General features: G+C 42.8%; 1 protein-coding gene across 1 annotated transcript in view; it reads right to left on the bottom strand.

The window, feature by feature from the left end:
- Positions 1 to 15,325, bottom strand: part of LOC136882032 (ras-related and estrogen-regulated growth inhibitor) — a 252,515-nt gene that overhangs the window by 184,328 nt on the left and 52,862 nt on the right. The gene's annotated exons all lie outside the window — the stretch shown is intronic.

Genomic DNA, 15,325 nt, shown 5'->3' with positions numbered 1-15,325 from the left:
GTTTCTCGAATAATAGCTGGTTGTCCTCATTGGATAGATAGCTGGGGACGTGAAATAAGGTACTATCCCGGTATTTGTCCGCACGGAATGTATGAAAATTCCAAAGTAAAAACAGACTCAGGATAGCAGCTATCAACACCCGGGTTCGAACCTTGGATCTCCGAAAGTCGCAGCACCTCAGCCCTTTCGTGGAGCATGAGTAAACACGAAATACTGGACTGAAGTGTTCAAACACAAATTCCTTTTATCATTTTCCAGCGATAGTATTAATTTTCATACATATTTACAGTCTCCCCCAAGCTTTTCTTTTCTCTCAGTTCACCTCTGTACGCAATATAAGAATCAGTCACTACTGATCTGCATTTAGGGAAGTCGCCCAGATGGCAGATTCCCTACCTGTTGTTTTCCTAGCCTTTTTTTAAAATGATCACAAACAAATGTATTGAATAACTCCCTTGGTAAGTTATTCCAATCCCTAACCACCCTACCTATAAATGAATATTTTCCCCAATTTGTCCTCTTGAATTCCAGATTTATCTTCATATTGTGATCTTTCCTACTTTTAAAGTCATCACTCAAACATATTCGTCTGGTAATGTCATTCCACGCCATCTCTCCACTAACAGCTCGGAACATACCGTTTAGTCGAGCAGCTCGTCTCCTTTTTCCCAAGTTTTCCAAGCCCAAACTTTGCAACATTTTTGTAACGCTACTCTTTTGTCGGAAATCACCCAGAACAAAGCGAGCTGTTTTCTTTGGATTTTTTTTTTGCTATTGGCTTTACGTCGCACTGACACAGATACGTCTTACGGCGACGATGGGATATGAAAGGGCTAGGACTGGGAAGGAAGCGGCCTTGGCCTCAATTAAGGTACAGCCCCAGCATTTGCCTGGTGTGAAAATGGGAAACCACGGAAAACTTCAGGGCTGCCGTCAGTGGGGCTGGAACCCACGAGCTCCCGGGTACAAGCTTATAGCCGCGCGCCCCTAACCGCACGGCCAACTCGCACAATCCCAAGAACTTCGAAGCCTTGTATTTCTTTATAGGTAATTCCCTTATGGTATCCGACTTCAGTAAGGGTGGTTTATATCATTAACAGTAGGTGACAGCATCTAACATAATTTTCACAAATGTGATGGTTAGTCCGTTTTTGCGTGCATCGATTCAATTTGACAATGTCGACGAATTGTATGGATACTTTTTACAGGTGGAATTTCAGGAACTGACAATTAGAATACAGAGCAGCTCGTGACGATCCAAAGAAAAACACACTTTTCCTTTTAGAAAATTAAATGATTAGTCTGTCGATCATGGCCACCTATCAACGACTGCTAATTCAGATCACCGCCAGCCGTAAGACACAGCCTGCTCGGGTGCTATGGTTACACTTTCGTATCGCTGATTTTCAAATGGCCCCCAAACATAAGACATATTTATGTCAGTATTAAGCACAAATATTACAGAGAGCACACTCTAAAAGAAAACTGCCGATCAACATCAAATGCAGAAAAATTGCGTCTTACGTGGTGAAAGATGTGCAGTATTACACCTCATTTTAAAGGGCAACGAGGAGTAGGCAAAAAAAGAACGTTATGTCTCAAGAACATTCAAGACTGGACTTGTATACGAACCGGCGCACTACTCTACCGTGCTGCTGAAGCTTGAAGAACACTGTGCACCCTGATACGAGATCCGACTCAATGATCACAAGTGTTCGTTGTTTGCTGGCCATGTCAAACGTTCTCGAAATAGAGAAATTCCATTTCCTCGTAATTGGTGAGTGAGCCACAGGTGACAGTACACCTGCCTCAATAAATATCCTCGAACAGATTAATCTGAGACTGTTCTATCGATTGCGCAATTAAATTACACTTTAAACAACATTTTGTTTACAGTGAGAGACTAAGTGGAGTTTGTTTGGACTGACTCTAGCCACACACTGCAAAATTGAAAATGAAAATACGTTCCTAACGACCAGAGAAAAGGCGAAGCACCCGGTATTGATTAATCTATAGCTATTTTAATTTCAAAATAACTAAAAAGTACTGATCTACTTCATTGCTGTCAGAAGGACGTGTCCCTTGCACTGTGCCACCGACAAAGCCTGTACGTGGTTTTTCCCCCAAGCTCTGACCGTGATTATTCATTTGTCACCTTGTAACAATCTTCCTAAAACACGATACACTTATATAATACGACCTTTTCGCACTTAACACGCACGCTCTGTCGCTCACCCGCGAGGAAGGACCTCGCCCCAGTTCAGCAGCCAACAGCTGGACCACCCAGGATCACATTTGCATGGTACGTGCAGTACTTACTCTGAAGAACACTCGATCATGCTTCGTGAATTTCTCATTCCTAGTAAATACTCCCTCCTCACTAAGCCGTGTTCTTTGACAGTAAATTGTCATTCGTCCCCATATACAAAAGATCACCAAGTGATGAAGGTCGTCCGGTCATAAAATCATCCCATCCCCGACCCCGTATCAAGAATCGGATCACCAGGCAAATGCTGCGGTTGTGCCTTAATTAAGGCCACGGCCGCTTCCTTCCTACTCCTAAGCCTTTCGTACGCCATCGTCGCCGCAAGACCTATCTGTGTCGGTGCGAGGTAAAGCAAATTTAAAATTTTAAAAAAATATCTTCCACCGCTTTGTTGCTCTTTCATTTATATATTTTTAAAGTTTGCATTCTACTTCTCCTTTGTAAATATCTATTTCACTGCGTATCACGTGAGGTAGCTGCTAATATGGAGAGACAAAAGGTTTGCAGCATCTCAGCCCATCCCCTTCATAAACATCAGCCACCACCAGCTCGACTGAAGTCCAGGAAGTCTTTTTCTGCTCCACTTGATTCCGACCAAAAAAAGGCCAGGGTTAAGCTATGGAAATAAACGTATCCAGATCATCCGGAATATGTTGAAACTGAAGAAAAGTTGCCACCTGTTCACGAATGGCGATGGTGTCTATGGAAGTCCTTATAGAGACTACGCACCGGCGTTGCAAGATCTAGGAACAATCTCATGAAATGGGGCATCCCGCATGGTGGGGACTCGTTGTGCGAATGTGGAGAGGAACAGACTTCTAGGCATCTCTTGGGACTGTCGTCTATGCCCAGATTCATGTACAGGGTTGAAACTAGCACTGGCTGGAAAAATGCCATCAATGTAGCCAAATACTGGTCACAACTAGTGTAAATATTGTATATATAGTGTAGATATTTTCATAACTTGCTTGTATATATTGATACCTCTGAGATGAATAAAAAACTGCGGAACAGTGTCATTCCGCATCTCCCTCTTTTGGGTTCCTAATAAATAAGTAAATAACCTAGCTCTTGCTTGTGACAATATCCTCATCTTCATCTTTACAATCCCATCTCCTTCGGATATCTCTTGTTCTCTTCTCATTCCGGCGATATTAGATTTGCGAGACGTCGTGAGTCTTCCATTTTCACGGTATTTGAAACCCTCCCCTTTCTTTCCTTTGTTTATCGACATCATTCTTAAGTTGAGCGTTTTTTTTCTTTGAATATAACTAGCTGAGAATAATAATAATACGAATAATAGTAATAACACATGACTTGTACAAGAAAAAAGACAATTCCAATGCAAGCTAAACTCAGACAATACAACGCGGTGATTAAACCCGTCCTTTGAAAGATGATGGGCCCAAACATCGTGCCTGGACAACCTACAGGTTGCAAGGACGAGAGGAACTTTCTCAAAAAACCAAACGGCTGAGGGAATCTATGAACAAGCGATGACTTGAGTTCGATGGCCACCTATTTAGAACGGAAGACAAGCTTCTGACTAAAAATATTTTTACCATACTTGATAGTAGACCTAAGACAAGTGAAAAGTGGTTCAGGGAGGTCTGGAAGGATTTGAAAAAGAAATGCACTAGACCAGTAAGACATTATAGACATGATATAGAGTTTTGAGCTTATGCCGTGTCAAGAAAATAAGGTGAAATTCTTTTACGTTTCGCAGAGAACTGTGCTCTGCATCATCACAAGAAAATCTCGACTGTCCACGAAAAAGGCTTCTTAAACAATGAGCTTTCGAATTTAGACGCTATAATAGAAGTGGAAATGGTACGTTCATTCGCCACCAGATGGCTCCCAGGACGCGGTACAACGCTAGCGTTCGAAGCGGAAGCTGATGGAACCATCAGAATCAGTCTACGAGGGTTACATAACATGTGTACGTAACATCTGACATTGACACGAGCTTGGAATGAAACATCTGGCGATGAGGAACGTTCGAATTTGGAAAACATCGAGACGAAATAACAATAGTGAAGGGACAATATTAAGACATTGTTAACAGAACCAAGTACGGACAGCAGATCAATAACTTCAAGGGCTTGCATGAAGAAGAACAGCAGAATAGCAGATAGGAGACAGTCTGCTAGAGAGGGAATACAACGACATTGGGCTGCGAAGAAGGCTTCTAAAAATGTGTAAATGTTGGTTATTGAGGTCTCTAATGGCCGCAAAACGTGTTTAAAAATAATGTTATTGATTTCTTATGTCCCTCTACGGTTTTTGGAGACGCCTAGGTGCCGGAACTTTGTCTCGCAGGAGTTCTTTTACGTGGCAGTAAATCTACGAACACGAAGCTGACGTATTTGAGCACCTTCAAATACCACCGGACTGGGGCAGGATCGACCCTACCAAGGACAGCGCCCCAACCGTCTGAGCCACTCAGCCCGGCAATTGTGCGGTAGTTTAGAAAAGTGAGGGAGGAGGTGTCTGAAATGTGGTCAGCTTAATGCTAGTAGAACATTCGTCAAGGAAGGACATGTCTAACATTTCTGGAAGAGACCCACGTGGATCAACGTTAACTCCAAGCATAGAAGTGATCTGTATCCTAGAAGACGAGAATGCGCAAACAGGATGTGAAATGTGACTCTGTCCATCCGCTGGAGACGCAATGCGACACTCTGTCTGCGTGAACAATCGACTGTAAAAGTGCAAGGTAACACCAAGTCCTCGCTCCAATAATTCTCGCTCGCGGTCGTCGACATACAACATGTGTTTTGCGAATACTCTCACCTCAATCATACGTCTACTAGTGTTTGTCCCTTGGTCAACTCTCCTCATCCTCCCAACCCGGGCTGTCGAGTCTCGCAAAAAAAAAATAATAATAAATAAATAAATAAATAAATAAATAAATAAATAAATAAATAAATAAATAAATAAATAAATAAATAAATAACAAGTGGAAAGTATTCCAAGTTTACAACATTAAGTTAACCATTAATCTTGAATATACAACTTTTTTAGTTGTTGCAATTACTGCTCTCAGTCTAACAGTGCCGTATGGTGAAATAAATCATCATCATCATCATCTGTTTACCCTCCAGGTTCGAGGGATCCCACCTCTACCGCCTCAAGGGCAGTGTCCTGGAGCGTGAGACTCTTGGTCGGGGGATACAACTGGGGAGTATGACCAGTACCTCGCCCAGGCGGCCTCACCTGCTATGCTGAACAGGGGCCTTGTGGAGGGATGGGAAGATTGGAAGGGATAGGCAAGGAAGAGGGAAGGAAGCGGCCGTGGCCTTAAGTTAGGTACCATCCCGGCATTCGCCTGGAGGAGAAGTGGGAAACCACGGAAAACCACTTCCAGGATGGCTGAGGTGGGAATCGAACCCACCTCTACTCAGTTGACCTCCCGAGGCTGAGTGGAACCCGTTCCAGCCCTCGTACCACTTTTCAAATTTCGTGGCAGAGCCGGGAATCGAACCCGGGCCTCCGGGGGTGGCAGCTAATCACGCTAACCACTACACCACAGAGGCGGAGATGGTGAAATAAATAACAAATAATAATAACGCGTAATCATAATAAAACTACAGGCTACAATCAACATTCATTACCATAACTAAGAAATCACACCCAAGGGAATGCAATGATTACCGTCTTTTCAGTTTCATGAGCCACGCGCTGAAGATATTTCTGTGTATATTATATATGCACGCAGAAAATTAAAGTGTGAAATGGACAGGACGACCACCAAATTGGGTTCAGTTCGCGAGAGGCATTACACAGTGTGAATGTTCTCCTTCAAAGACGCCGAGAACAACACAAAGACGTTTCATTGATTACGAGAAGACATTGGACAGATTCAAACATGAAACCTGATCAAAATTCTCCAGCAGAAACGGTTAAACATAAAAGACATTCGCTTCATACAAAATCCTTCCTGGAACCAGCGAGGCACAGTCAAACATTCGACGAACAAAAACTTAAGAGATAAGTTACCAAGGAGGAGTACGTCAAGGTTGGATACTTTCATCGCTCCTATTCAACTTTTACACCAATCACATCTTCAGAGAAGTATTGCACCATACTGAAGTAGGTGTGGAAGTAAATGGAGACCTCATAGACATGCAGATGACACCCTAATTATATGCGACACCATTGAAGGTATTCAGGGAATTCATTTCAGTGGATTAAGAAAGACACAGTGTAAACATCAATACCACAAAAACCAAGTTCATGGTATTTAGCAGAAGCAACCATGAAGGAGTCTCAATCTCTTCTTCTTCTCTTCTTCTTCCGTCCTTCCTTCCTTCCTTCCTTCCTTCCTTCCAATGAGGCCTGCTAAGGACGACGTGCCAATTTCAATTCAATTCTTCATACTTTATTGTTTTCTCTTCCGCTCCTTCCAATATTCTTTCATCCTTTCACTATGCTGTTTCTTTCTGTCCTCGGACCACTTCGCACCAGGTGTCTTGTTCAATCTTCCTTGGAATCCTTCCATACTTAGAACCTACCCTCTTTCTAAAAATATCTCTGTCCATAATTTCTTCTTCTCTTATATTATTTCTTTCTAAATATTTCTTTACTTCTTGAATCCAGCTAGTTGCTGCCTTCTTGTCCCAAAGGTACTTGAAATTCCTTTTTGTTAATATGGAATCATCCATTCTGCAAATATGTCCAAAAAATGCAATCCCTTTTTTCTTATGGTTTCTCTTATATTTTCTATGTCCCCGTATATTTCATCATTAGATCTTAATTTCTTGTTTTCACAGGGCCTAAGATTTTTCTCATGATTCTCTTTTCTCATACCTCTATAGTGTCTCCATTTCATTAAATTAATCAAAACACTAAACGAATATAATCACTCCACACTACTTGGGAGCACCATGACAGGAAAGCTGGACTCTGAAAAAGAGATCAGACGCCGTATTGATGAGGTCATTCTTTTGTGATGACAATCCAAACCTCGAACTCAGGCACGAGCTGTTGAGATGTTACGTCCGGTCAGCACTGCTTTATGGAGTAGAGACCCGCACTGTCAACGCTTTCTAGAGGGCTTTGAAATGTGGTTACACAGGCGAATTCTTAGAATAGCCTGGACAGGTTTTGTAACCAATAACGAAAAGTAGAGCTGAGAGTGAGCTGGCTAACATCTTATTATTCTACGAGCTGTCCGACTCGTTGGCTGAATTGTCCGCGTACTGGCCTTCGGTTCAGACGGTCCGAGTTCGATTCCCGGCCGAGTCGGGGATTTTAACCTTCAATGGTTAATTCCGTTAGCTCGGGGACTGGGTATTTCTACTGTCGCCAACATGCTTGCAAGTCATACAGCACACATAACACTATCCTCCATCACATTAACACGCAGTTACCTACAGATGGCAGATGTCACCCACCCTCATCGGAGGGTCCGCCTTACAAGGCCTGCACTCAGCTAGAAATAGCCACACGAAATTATTACTGTACGAGGTAGAAAGTACGGGCTTTTACACCCCATATTACAAGGAAAGGTTTTTTTTGCTTTACATCGCTCCGATACAGACAGATCTTATGGCGACGATGGAAGAGGAAAGGCTTAGGAGTGGGAAGGAAGCGACCGTGGCCTTAATTAAGGTACATCCCCAGCATTTGCCTGGTGTGAAAATGAGAAACCACGGAAAACAATCTTCAGGGCTGCCGACATTGCGGTTCGAAACCACTATCTCCCGGATGCGAGTTCACAGCTGGGTGATCGGCCACGTTATGGGGCACCCGATATGGCATTTGGAGAAAAAGAAGAATAAGAAGAAGATAGAACTATCTAATGTTTATAAAATAACGTTATAGGGTCGTTGGTTTTACGTCCCACTAACGAATTTTGACGGTTTTCGGAGACGCCGAGGTGCCGGAATTTAGTCCCGCAGAAATTCTCTTACCTGCCAGTAAATCTACCGACACGAAGCTGACTCTAATTTTTATAAATTGATCATTTAAGGGGAGCTGGACGGCATTATAGGGAAAAATGACCAAAAAAAATAGATAAGATTTGAACTAGAATTCCTTACTTCATTTCTGCAATATAGGCCTATATTTAAAACTCTGACAACAGGTAAATTTGTGAGGGAAGGAAGCGGCCGTGGCCTTAAGTTAGGTACCATCCCGGCATTCGCCTGGAGGAGAAGTGGGAAACCACGGAAAACCACTTCGAGGATGGCTGAGGTGGGGATCGAACCCACCTCTACTCAGTTGACCTCCCGACGCTGAGTGGACCCCGTTCCAACCCTCGTACCACTTTTCAAATTTTCGTGGCAGAGCCGGGAATCGAACCCGGACCTCCGGGGGTGGCAGCTAATCACACTAACCACTACACCACAGAGGGGGGACGAAGTTAAAGATATTCTCGTTCAAATCTTATCTATGTTATATCACTTTTCCCCATAATGTCGTCCACCTCCACAAAGCATTTTAGTTCGTCTTATTATTAGCTCAGGAAGTGACAGTTTGAATCTTTTGAGAACATCATCAGATTTGCTAGTAAGACCTGTAGGAAAGTCGGTTTAAATCTCAAGTCAATGATGGATTATTTTTACATGTTTAATCTTAAGAATCACAAAGTTTCAATCAAACAGCATGAGTCACCTGCTAGCAGGGTAGGAGACGTGGTGATTTCTAATCAGAAAATTGCCAGCCAAAATTCTCTACGCAGGGCATATTTGGAGCGAGGGCATGGGACGTTGTTGGTGATTCGTCCGTCGGATGGCGTAGGCTACATGCCGACACAGGGTTTTACCCTCTCACCACCTTATTATCATGATTTCACACCTAGAAGCGCAGGTCGCCCAAGAGAAACTCCCTCAGCGGGCGAGCCGAACATTTCCTTGGACACTCCCGACTTTAAACTAGCCCGCAACTGAGGTATTCTCTGGGCATACTTGGGCGGCACTTGGGTATCTCCGCCACGGTAAAGTGTTTGCCCGCAGTGGCAGTGACCGGAAGGTGTGGCCCGCACGTGTGATGTAACAGGCAAATGAAAATCTTGATTAATGGGCGACCTGGACAGGAGGAACACGTGAGCCAGGATTATCTCACTGTCTACGGCTTCTGGAAGCCACGCAGAGGAATGGCTATGTCATTTGTTGTAGTCGTTTACCGCGAGACAAGCCGGACTATTCCACAGTCATTTGGTACCCAACAGACTTGTAAAATCTGCAGAAATTTTTCTAGTTCCATTTTTAGACCATGTGATTCCGTTATCTCAGCAGATATTGTTAACGTAGTTTCCATTATGAGCACTTTGGGTACAGTACTGAAAGTGGAAACAGATGAATTAATTGACGCGAATATCTTACCTGATTCAGTTCATATATTATTAATTATAATTATTATTATTTCGTTTCGGCCAGCTATAGACCACGCTATTTCAAAACACACTATTTATACAAATCCACAGCCGCAGCATCTTTGGCGACCAAGGCCTACGGTAACGACTAATATGACGCCTCTTCCGTCACACATTTTGTCACGTTACGTTACACGAATTTTCGGATGACCCCCAACCATAAGATATATTCATGTCAAAACGTTTGGAAGAGAATGAAAATGTAACCTGTACGTCAAGTAAAGGCTAAGAATTTTAAAAAGAGCGTCATTATCGATTTGAGCGCGATAAAATACAGCCCAGAGAGGTGTAAGCAGAAAAGAACAGGCACTATGATCCTAACTATACAATATTGGTAACTGGTACTGGTATGTTGTATGGTGCGCGCGGAACGGTTACAAATTCCTAGGTATATATTTTGCAGACGGTTGCGACTACATGTGAATGTTTGTAAGATAGTCAGTCTTGAATGATTCGCTCCAATTTGTACAAAAGCACCTTCAAAACGTGAAGTAATTTCCAACTAAATAAACAGAATCGATCCGCGGAAAAGCTGCCCTAAGATAATGAATACTGCGATTATTACCGTGCTTGAAATTTCAATAATATTCAATTAAATTTATTCTTATCTTAGATTCATCAGGAGCATGAACCTTTGCGATTTTCCTCAGATAGTGGACTTTGTCTAATTTAACGTTGAGACGTTTCGTTAATCGGAATACAGTAAGTTTTTTTTCTTCAGGTCGCACCGACACAGATAGGTCTTATGGCGACGATGGGAGAGGAAAGGCCTAAGAATTTGAAGGAAGCGGCCGTGGCCTTAATTAAGATACAGCCCCGGCATTTGCCTGGTGTGAAAATGGGAAACCACGGAAAACCATCTTCAGGGCTGCCGACAGTGGGGCTCGAACCCACTCTCCCGATTACTGGATACGGGCCGCACTTAAGCGACTGCAGCTATCGAGCTCAGTAATACAGTAAGCAAGGCCAGTGTAGTTACCACCAGTGAGCCATTCGTACACGGCCCATCTCGTTGCTTACTGATCATATTGAGAACTCCGTAGAATTAATGCAGAAGAAAACTTCGTACTCCTACAAGGATATAACGACGGATATGTTTTGAGGCTTACAAGACGAGAGACTGAATGGAGATTCTTTCGTTGTTCAACTCCAAAATCTATTGTACACGATCTATTTTTGTCAAACTGAAGCATTCTCAATACTTCACTCGATTACTTATAAAATAACTTGCATATCTGACAAGTATTGAGAAGTCTTAAAAAGTTTTGAAAGTGAATTAGAACATTTTGTAATCGAACAAAGAATTGCCCAGTCTTTGACAGAACTGACCAACGGAATTCGAGTATTACCGGTGTGCGCAATGCCGGGAACGGGAATCAAAACAAGTAAAATAGCTTCGTCTTCCTGACTGTTGTGTGCATGAGGCACCAGAGCACTCCGTACAGAGCCGCAATAATTTTTTTTTGCTAGGGGCTTTACGTCGCACCGATACAGATAGGTCTTATGGCGACGATGGGGTAGGAAAGGCCTAGGAGTTGGAAGGAAGCGGCCGTGGCCTTCATTAAGGTACAGCCCCAGCATTTGCCTGGTGTGAAAATGGGAAACCACGGAAAACCATCTTCAGGGCTGCCGATAGTGGGATTCGAACCTACTATCTCCCGGATGCAAGCTCACAGCCGCGCGCCTCTACGCGCACGGCCAAGTCGCTCGGTCGCAATAAAATTAATAAAGAGGCAACGTACGAGCAGACTGAGAGAGAAGTGTCTCCAGGAAGTGGACAGCTTTCATGTTTATTGCCGTACGGTTACCTGTAAGTGAACACCATCGGCAATGTTTGATTTATGACCATCTTCACAGAAAGCAATGTTTAGCCGAGCAAAGGGACTTAAATGAGACCCATTCAACCACGCTCTGCTACCACTTGTTACGGAGTTATCCGTGGAATGCAGAGGTGAAAGAAGGTGCGGGCTGCAATGGGTCTAACTACAAGTTCGAAAGATGAATTAAAATTTCAATAAACGTTATATTTTCAATAGACAACAAGATTTAACAAATTTTCACTAGGTGAAATAACAACAACAACAACAAAAAACACAGGTACAATGATAATTTTACAAACGACAGCACAAGTTTCGGGGTCTTTACAAGTTCTGGCTTCGAGCCTCAGTTACACAATCCTTGAGCTACTAGCCCAACATTACCAAGGTACACTCATTTATTCAAAGGGCAGAAAATCCCTTCATTCAAGGAGCACTTGCTCCCAACTTTTAACCTCAAGTCTCCCAGAGGCACTTTTCAAACACAAGAAAGAGCCGACCCGCTCTCAATTTTTCAAGAATATTAAAGGCAATACCAGATTTTTACACATAATTGCCATCAAGGCACAACTTACAAGAATTAAACAGGGATATCTCGTACCCAGCCTACAGGGCCTTCAAAGAAAAATAATAGTTTAATTTAAATGCCCCTAAATGCAAAAAGGAAAGGAGGCATGGATTAGCACTCCTAAATACACTTTTTAAAACCTAGGAGGCACTAGGTCGATGATACAGGGGCTATTCCCAAACTAGGGAGGTGACTCGTATTAAAACAATTTAAAACATTAAGAGGACAAGAAAATCGGTTATGAAAACGTAGTCACCTCAAATCAAAATGAAGGGGAGCTCGAGAGGGTAAAGCACTCTCTATCCCCGATTTACAGTTAAAGTAATAAGAAAATTTTACATAAGGCGGCACTAAGTTACATTTTTAGACAGGAAGGTTACATTGAAAAGGTTTCGGACCTTCCCCGAGGGCTAAACTGCTGAGCTAGCAAGAAATAAAGATGTTAAACGGCCATTACCTTTGTTGAAGAGCAGCTGCCTGAAGGAAGAGGCGCTACCCGCCCCCTGCTATACTTCCATACGCTAAGCTAGATGTTGTTGAAGTGGCCGAGAGCCAGGAAAATCAGCAGGTTTTTATACTCTCGGGGAAAATTCGAGACCTTTCATGAATAATTAAGACACACCCACAGTCGTTTATTGGGTAGCTTACAGTTACACATCAAAATTGGAGAAGAAAGACCCGATTGGTCAAAAATTAATTACATAAATTTACGATTGGCTAAATTCAAAACTGGCGGAAAGAAAGATTAATATTGCCAACCCACCAATGAAAGAACAACATTTAGTAAAGAACAAACTTATGAATACAAAATATCTTCAAGAAAAGTTCCTTCACTTCGCACCAGGGTGCAAGATCATAGTTTTTGGTAGAGACATCTGTGAGAGAATGTCCACACTTCTTGATAATTAGTAAACAAAAACAATTCGAAATTAACACAGTGACATCTTCTGATAAACGGTTGAATTAATTCAGTTTTAAAGTTCAGAGTTTCAGCTGTAGAGGAGTACTTTAAGGCGGAAAATTCAAATGTGCGGCGTATAGGTGTACCAACCGGTACAATTATTATTATTATGAAATTCCTAATATGTATGCATGTAATAAGATATGCATTTCCGTTGCTTTGCTATTATTTTTCATTCAGTTAATGCGAGTAAATGCAACATAACATAACCTCTGCCAATGATGTTATGGCAAGTAATTTATGTTGAAAACAAACACATTAATATTTTTCCCCATGTAAACTCTGGTTTATTGCGAGTTTTTTCTTCTTTTTTAAGAATATATTTCAATGCTAATCCAACTGCTGTTTCCCTTTACTTCTTCTTAATCTGTTTACCCTCCAGGGTCGGTTTTTCCCTCGGACTCAGCGAGGCATCCCACCTCTACCACATCAAGGGCAGTGTCCTGGAGCTTCAGACTGTGGGTCTGGGGATACAACTGGGGAGGATGGCCAGTGCCTCGCCCAGGTGGCCTCACCTGCTATGCCGAACAGTGGCCTTGAAGGAGGATGGGAAGATTGGAAGGGATAGACAAGGAAGAGTGAAGGAAGCAGCCGTGACCTTAAGTTAGGTACCATCCCGGCATTTGCCTGGAGGAGAAGTGAGAAACCACGAAAAACCACTTCCAGGATGGCTGAGGTGGGAACTGAACCCACCTCTACTCAGCTGACCTCCCGAGGCTGAGTAGACCCGTTCCAGCCCTCGTACCACTTTTCAAATTACGTGGCAGAGCCGGGAATCGAACCTGGGCCTCCGCGGGTGACAGCTAATCACACTAACCACTACACCACAGAGGTGGACTGTTTCTTTTTACACGATGTTAAAATGAAATGGCATCAAACCTTCAGCAATATTGAACAGTCTTTGACAACATTTCTCAATTTTTCTTGCGAAATATTGAATATTGAGTGCCTTAAAAAAGAGGTCACGGCCGCTTCCTTCCCATTCCTAGGCTTTTCCTATTCCATCGTTGCCGTAAGACCTATCTGTGTCGGTGTGACGTAAAGGAAATAGCAAAAAAAAAAAAAAAATCCAATGCCTAATTATGGCTGTCACATTGCAGACATTAGACACTGTCTAAAACCGTTGTTCAACCGGCCATGTTTAAACACTCCCGAGAACGCTGTTTAACCTCAAATGAGAGGAGTGAAGAGTTAAGTACCATGAAACATGTAACTTGTATCATCATATTGAGACGATTCCGGGAAGAAAGGTTAGTCCGACGGCCTCGCTCGCTGCTAAATCGCAGCAATTCATTTGATATATAGACTACGGGGAGATAGATCTTAAAATAAGATTTCGCTTTTCAAGGGTCTTGTTTCTTGAGACTGACAAAGGGACAATACGGTAACTGTCAACCTGAAAACAATTCTTGGCAACGATATATTTTATTATATACATGGAGTAATTTCCATGGAATTATAGGTCACTTCGACTACATACATGTCAGAATTACGTGTCCCGATTGTCAGAGGGCTGTCACATACATCAACTGGGAGGGATTCACTTATATTTACTGCCAAGTAAACACACATAATAGTGAAAACTAAAAAGTAGGTTGTATGTGTTTCAGATAGGCAAGTGGTAGTGATGGTGGTAATGAAATGTCGTATGGCTTTTAGTACCGGGATATCCCAGGACGTGTTCGGCTCGCCAGGTGCAGGTCTTTTTATTTGAGGCCCGTAGGCGACCTGCGCGTCGTGATGAGGATGAAATGATGAAGAAGAGAACACATACACCCAGCCCCCGTGCCATTGGAATTAACCGATTAAGGTTAAAATCCCCGACCCGGCCGAGAATCGAACCCGGGACCCTCCGAACCGAAGGCCAGTACGCTGACCGTTCAGCCAACGAGTTCGACAGTGATGGTGATGATTATTGTTTAAAGAGGAGGACTGTGGAAGAAGAGTCGTGCCCTAGTGTAAAAATAGGGAAACTACGGAAAACAATCTTCAGGGCTGCCGATGATGCGTTTCGAACCTACGATCTCCAGAATGCAAGCTACAACACACTCGGTTACACATTAGTATTGCTTCATCTACCCTTCGTCGAAGCTACCGTATTTACGAGGAAATAACACTCGCCGTAACAACGCTATAATCACTTCTATAATTCCCCGTACGGTGGTGTGTCGCTTTAGTGTCGATAATATTATCAGATTAATTTCCACCGAAAGCGATATATACTCTTATCTGTGGGCAAGTCATGCTCATGCTCAGCCATATTTGAGGAATGTGTAGGAAGAGAAACAGCTGACAAGCACCGACGAATTTCACTGGTTGCGACAAGCAAAGAGTT

This window comes from Anabrus simplex, chromosome 10, assembly GCF_040414725.1.
Source record: "Anabrus simplex isolate iqAnaSimp1 chromosome 10, ASM4041472v1, whole genome shotgun sequence".
Classification (NCBI taxonomy): Eukaryota; Metazoa; Arthropoda; class Insecta; order Orthoptera; family Tettigoniidae; genus Anabrus; species Anabrus simplex.
Note: the sequence above shows the minus strand (reverse complement) of the source record. Positions and strands in the feature narration are given on the sequence as shown.